This window comes from Panthera uncia, assembly GCF_023721935.1.
Source record: "Panthera uncia isolate 11264 chromosome B2 unlocalized genomic scaffold, Puncia_PCG_1.0 HiC_scaffold_24, whole genome shotgun sequence".
Lineage (NCBI taxonomy): Eukaryota > Metazoa > Chordata > Mammalia > Carnivora > Felidae > Panthera > Panthera uncia.
Window position 1 is genome coordinate 69639416 of NW_026057580.1, and position 6819 is coordinate 69646234.

A 6819-nucleotide genomic window follows, 5' to 3' on the forward strand; every position below is an offset into this window, starting at 1 on the left:
TGTGTTTTATTTGCTTTTTAATGTCATTCTAAGTAAAGGAAAATTAGAATTTTAAATTATTAGAATGAATTTTACCATTCATCTTTATTTTGTGCAATGCCATTTAAAATGCAAATATAAAAACCAATTAACTCATACACAAAATCATTAAAAGTACACAATTCATATCCTAGTTTTACATGTATATGCATTTTGTGCTTATCAGAATGTGTAAATGCTGCACAAAACCAACTCACCTGTTTTTGTTTCCCTTTTTGATATGCATACATCCTACCAATCTGAATATGGGAGGACTGAAAGGAAAGGGAACCATGGGTTGTTCTACCTCTCCCCTTCCTTCTGTGTCATCATTTTCAATGTAAATAGTAATACAGGGAAGTAATATGCACTAGTAAGAAAGGATATGACAGGATTCTTTTGTCACGTGTATTTTTTAGGATGCCATTGCCTTCTTTTTGCATCTGAAGCAAGTTCTGGTTCAAATGGAAAGTGTAGCCTCTTGGGAGAGTCCACTAAATCAGCCATAGATGTAATATGCTTGCCTTGTAATCACTTTGTGACTCTCTGAGTTCCTACACCTCATTAGGTCCATCAGAATCCTGTGTTTATGAGACACCATGAAGACTATATGCAAGCGGGGTGGCAAGGAAGAAAAGAGGCATACATTCCCTCACTTCCTCTGCTCCTCTGCTTGCGTATGTGATCCATTGTACCACTGGATTTCATTTATAAAATAGATGTTCAAACATAATATGAAGATCTTCAAAATGGTGACTGCAGAGCGCTAAACCAAGCACTGTGCCCTGTAGGACTGCACAGTTTACATGCCCATGAAGTGGACCCTGAGCTCAGTGTTTCTCAAGGGGGGGGGGGGGGGGGGCTTCTCCTGATGTTTTAGGTGAAACAATTCTACATTGTGCAGGATATTTAACATCCTGGCCCCTGGGCACTACATGCTACTATAATGAAAATGTGCCCAAATAGGAGTTACTGCTTTCCACTGAACTGGAGTGCACTCCACTGTCCGCAGCTGGGAACCATGGTCATTACAGATCCAAGAAAGGTCATGTGCAGTTTTTGCTAGTGATTCTCAGGCAGGGAAAAATACAAAGTTGAGTTTTTAAAATTTCACAAGTCTCTTGGGGCGCCTGGGTGGCGCAGTCGGTTAAGCGTCCGACTTCAGCCAGGTCACGATCTCGCGGTCCGTGAGTTCGAGCCCCGCGTCAGGCTCTGGGCTGATGGCTCGGAGCCTGGAGCCTGTTTCTGATTCTGTGTCTCCCTCTCTCTCTGCCCCTCCCCCGTTCATGCTCTGTCTCTCTCTGTCCCAAAAAAAATAAAAAATTAAAAACTTTGAAATTAAAAACTTTGATAAAATTTCACAAGTCTCATATCTGAGAGAACAGAATTATGGTGACCTTCTTCCGATTGTTAGAAAAATAATACCATCTGCGTTGGTGATGAAACAGATATTTGGGATGACAGTTTAAAGGTAATCAGTGGGTTTTTATGTGTCACATGGGTATAGATGGTAGTTGACTCCAGATAGATGGCAATGTCTGATAGTTAAGAAAAAGAGCAGAGAACTACAGAAAAGTAAAACCATCTTACTGTCATTATCTTCGTCAAGGGGCTGAAGGGAGAAAAATTTTAAATGCTCTCCAGAAAAATTAAGGAAGTTTCCATAAGAAGCTATGGTACTCTTAATAGATTTTGAACTTAGTTTCATTATGTCTATGTTTTTTTAAGTTTTGGTTTGTGATTTAAGAATATTAACATCATAGGGCACCTGGGTGGCTCAGTCAGTTAAGCATCCAACTTAGGCTCAGGTCACAATCTCACGGTTTGGGAACTCAAGCACAGAGCCTGCTTGGGTTTCTCTTTCTCCCTCTCTTTCTGCCTCTCCCCCCCCCTAAATAAACTTAAAAAAAAAAAGATTATTAAAATCATAGCATATTAGAGCTGAAACAGGATATCGTAGATCATTTGTTTCCTTTATCGCCATACTATTATTAGCCACGTAGAGATTAAAAGCACTAGCTCTATAGACCTGGTCTTACCTTTGCTAATGCCAAACCTCAGTTTTCTCCTCAGTAAAATGAGGATAATAGTATATTATCTTAGGTTATCATTTCACCAAAAGCCAATGCACTAAAAAAAGTAATCTTACCAAAGAATACATTTGTTCAATAAATTTAATGTGAATTTTCTGTAAAACAAGTATTTGATAAATTTAACTACCTGATCATTTGGCAAATTAACTTTTAGCAAATACCTATTAGTCTTATTATATGGATTAAATGAGCTATTGCACACACACAAAAAGTGGTTACCAAAATGCTCAATAAGTCTTAGCTATAATCCCTCCAACATTCTGACTACAAATCTTGCCCATTCTCTCTCTGAATATTCTCCATTCCTACCCACATAATTGGCCTTCTGTAGACTTTCACTATCTTTAGGTGGACTATTGTAATAGTCATTTGATTGGCCTCTTGGCTCATTCCTCTCCAAAATTATTTTCTATAGTATTGCAAGGGTGATAGATCACATAAATTTTAAATTATCATCTACAGTAGAATATGTCATTTCGCCTTTTCCATATATCGTTTAGCACCACTGGAGTACTTATATTTCCCTAAATACACCTTTCTTTCTTTTTTTTTTTTTTTTTTTTTTTTCGGAAAAAGCATCAGATTTCTCTGCTTTTGCCTTTCTAACTGGAATGTCTTCCCCCTTGTCTCATGTCAAAATTTTTATTCATCTTTCAAGTTTTAGTTAAAATGCCACTTCCCTTGTAAAGGTCTCCCTCATTTCTGCAAGCACATTTAGGTGTTCTTTCCAGGCTTCCACTGCTTTTTGTACATGATTCTGTTGTGACTCTTAGATTACTGTAATTTATTTGTCATTCTAAAAGACTATAATCTCCTTGAAGAAAGAGACCCTTTTTATCTTTCACATACATGTATAGTGGCTCGAATAAGTCTTAAACATTAATGGAATTAAAAAATTAAAAGATCTGGGGTGCCTGGGTGGCTCAGTCAGTTGAGCACCCGACTTGGTTTCAGCTCAGGTCATGATCTCACGGTTTGTGGGTTCGAGCCCCACATCGGGCTCTGCATAGACAGTGCAGAGCCTGCTTGGGGTTTCTCTCTCCCCCCACCCCTCTCTCTGCCCCTCCCAGCTTGCACTCTCTCTCTGTCTCTCAAAAAATAAATAAACAGGGGCGCCTGGGTGGCTCAGTCGGTTAAGCGGCCGACTTCAGCTCAGGTCACGATCTCGCGGTCCGTGAGTTAGAGCCCCGTGTCGGGCTCTGGGCTGATGGCTCGGAGCCTGGAGCCTGCTTCCGATTCTGTGTCTCCCTCTCTCTCTGCCCCTCCCCCGTTCATGCTCTGTCTCTCTCTGTCTCAAAAATAAATAAACGTTAAAAAATAAATAAACATAATTTTTCTTTTTTAATTAAAAGATCTTTTTACGACTCTTCTTACTGCCTTCCCCCTCCACCTCCATTTTACAGATCAGGAAACTGAGTCCCAAAGAAATGAAGCTATTTATTGAGAACCCAAGTCTTCTAACTCCAGATCTACTACTTTTACTCCTTACTGCAGAGAATCTTCTGAATAGTGTTTAAATGCCAATCCTTTCTGTTGTACAACAGCCTGTCTTGTCAGTGTCTTTCCATTCACCTCTAATCTAGGGAACAACCAGAAGGGCATAGTGATCTGGCAAAATTTGTATTCTCTTTCTTCCAATTTGCTTGTTTGCTTTTGTTTGTTTTCCAGTAAATTCAGTGAAAGTCATCCCCACCCCCAGAGGACATTTGGTAAAATGTCTGGACACCTTTTTGATGATCATATCAGAAAGATTGCTACCGGTATCCAGTAGGTAAGCATCCAAGGATGCAGCTAAATATCTTATGCATAGGACAGCCCCCATAACAGGGAATGATCTGACCCCAAATGTCAGTAGTGCCAAATTTGATCTAGTCTAGTCTAAAGGAAGTTTTTACTAAGCCCTTCATCCACTCTGTTGCCTGTAGGAAATCATGATGGAAAAGAAACTCATCTCCCTCCCAAAAGGGATTTGGAAGCCCTGTATGGCAAACTCTGGAGGCAATTGCTATAACTACGCACTATCAAAAGACTTCATGCAGGTTTCCCCAAAGGATTCATAGTGCCTGCCTGGGTATAAGATAGGCACATAAATATGTATTGCCTGAATGATTAATAAAATATATTTTAACCAGAAGAATGGAGTTTTATTATTTTTTTTAACTTGAGGGAAGTCAAATTAATCATTGTGGTGAGAATTTCTGTTCTTCTCTTTTTATTTCAGTTACAGGAAGAAGCAAAACTTTTTAAAAACAACTCTCAACTCACCCACTTCCATAAATTAGCAGTAATAGTTTTAAGGGAGAGACCAATGAGCCTATAAATTAAAGATGATATTTGCAGAACAAAAAATAAAAGAAGCCTTCAGAATAGAGTAGTATTAGGACTGATGCATGAGCTCTCCAGGACCCTCATTTAAATTATGTATCCAGAATTGAAACTGAGCATTTCTGATGGATTATGGCTAGGCAGGAAGAGACCAAACACACATAGAGTAAGGTTAGATTAAGTTCCCAATTTAACTAGTCAAGATACAGAATCCCAGAAGTAAGGTGTCTATATACAGCACCATATCTCAGGGTAGTTTTTCCTGGTCCTAATGTCCCTATTGCACTTTTATACCTACAGTTTAAATCATATTCCAAGAAAACTTCCACTAATAATCCTTATTGACAGTGAACTCTCCTGGGTTTTGATTGTCATTTTACATCCTCATTCCAGGGTTCAGGAAAGACTGTCCTCATGTGTGCATGAAGATCAACGCTTTTATTTATTTTCTCAATAAAAAATATGGAAAACCATAAAGAAAATATAGGATACTCATTCCCACTTGGAGGCAGTTATAATTAACATTTTAGTCCATTTTTCTTCTAGAAAATTTTTCTATGAATATATTACCTAGCTGAAACAATGTCCCAGTTTTTTTAACTTTGCATTATAGTAAAATCATTTTCCATACATTAAAATTCTTCATATCCATTGTTTTAATGGTTACAGAATATACTGGGCTATGGACATTTGATAGTTCACCATTTTGCCACTGTTGGCCAACAACAGTGTTTCAGGTTTTACATTATAATAAATGTCCCACTGAGCGTTTGCTCCATTTTGAACCCTACCCTTAACTTCTCAAGGAACTTACTTTATAGTGTATTATTTGACATGAGCATCAATTCCTTGTACATACCATGTTCCTCCTGTCTACCTCTTTTTGCCCACTTAGTTCACTCTTTAGATTTCAGGTCAAAGGCCACTTCTTCCAGGAAGTCTTCCCAAACTTATTATTTGATTATGGTTTTCTGTTATATATTCTAATTGTACAGTGTTCCTTTTTTCCATAGCACTTATCTCTGGTTGTAATAATCTATTCATTTGTATATTACTTAATTTCCCTTAGACTACAATACTACAATCATTATCTGGATAAGCAGTGATTATAATGCTGTTATAAACACAGGCTGATTAATGTGATCTCATTCTGATCACTGACAAGATGGGTTAAAGCTTGAGTCTGAAATACAGTTAGTCCAGAAATACTGATGTGTCAGGCATTATTCTAGGTGCTGGGAATATAGAAATGAGAACAACAGGCATGATTTTAGTCTTCATGGTCCTTATAGTCTAATGCAGCATTTGGCAAACTTTTCCTGTAAAGGCCCACATAATAAATATTTGGGGCTTTCAGGCTATATAGACTCTCTTACAACCACTCTGCCTTTGAAATGCAAAAGCAATCGTCAACAATACATAAGAGTGTTCCAATAAAACGTGCAGTGGGGCTGGATTTGATGCATAGGCTATTGTTTACTCCTGGTCTGTTAGACAAGACAACCACTAAACAGATCACATGAGATGATGAATACTTCAAAAGAAAAGGACAGGATGCAATAAAGTCACATGGCAGAGCTGTGTAACCTAGTTGAGGGAGAAGAACAAAGACTTCCTTAAGGAATAGGACTTAAGATTTAAGAGGAACTACCTGGATAAAGCAGGGGCAACAGACTCAATGAAGACCCAAAGTATAGAAAGAACAAGAATAGAAAGAAATTCATTCTTAAGCTTGGAGAGTGATAGGGAGAGGGAGATGAAATTGTGTAAGGATAAAGTATAGAGGGCAAAGACAGATTCAGAGTATTGACAAATTTTCAAAAACTAATACTCTCTAGAGGAAGCATTGCCAGTAGGAAAGACTGAGAAGGAACGATCAATGAAGCATACCAGTAGCAGGAAATTTAAGACCTTGGAGACACTCAAACCTCCTCTTCCATCTGTATGTGTAGGATATGTTGGTTGGTAGATATCAGCCTAAAGGCTACGTGAACCTCAGCAAACTTCACCTTTTGAAGGATGGGATACATAGAGAAAGAATAGAGCTGAGAGCTGAACAAGAGGTGGAGGGGAGGGGTCATAGAGTAGAAAAGAGGTAGCAAAGGAATCAGAAGTAAAAAAGATAGGAATACATTGCTGGTATATAGTAGATGCTCAATAATTTTTTGATAAATGAATGAAAGGTTAACAATGTAAAATCAAAGAATCCAAGAGGGAAAGGATTTCAATAACAGGTTGGCCAATAGTTTTATATATTTAAAAGAGCTATTGCTCAAGGCCAGTTTCCTTGGCTAACTGGGAAAAGATGCCGGTAAGGACACAGCCCCTCTTGATGCCCTAGTGCAGGATAAACCTGACCTTCAATTTCTACCTGTAGGAAAAG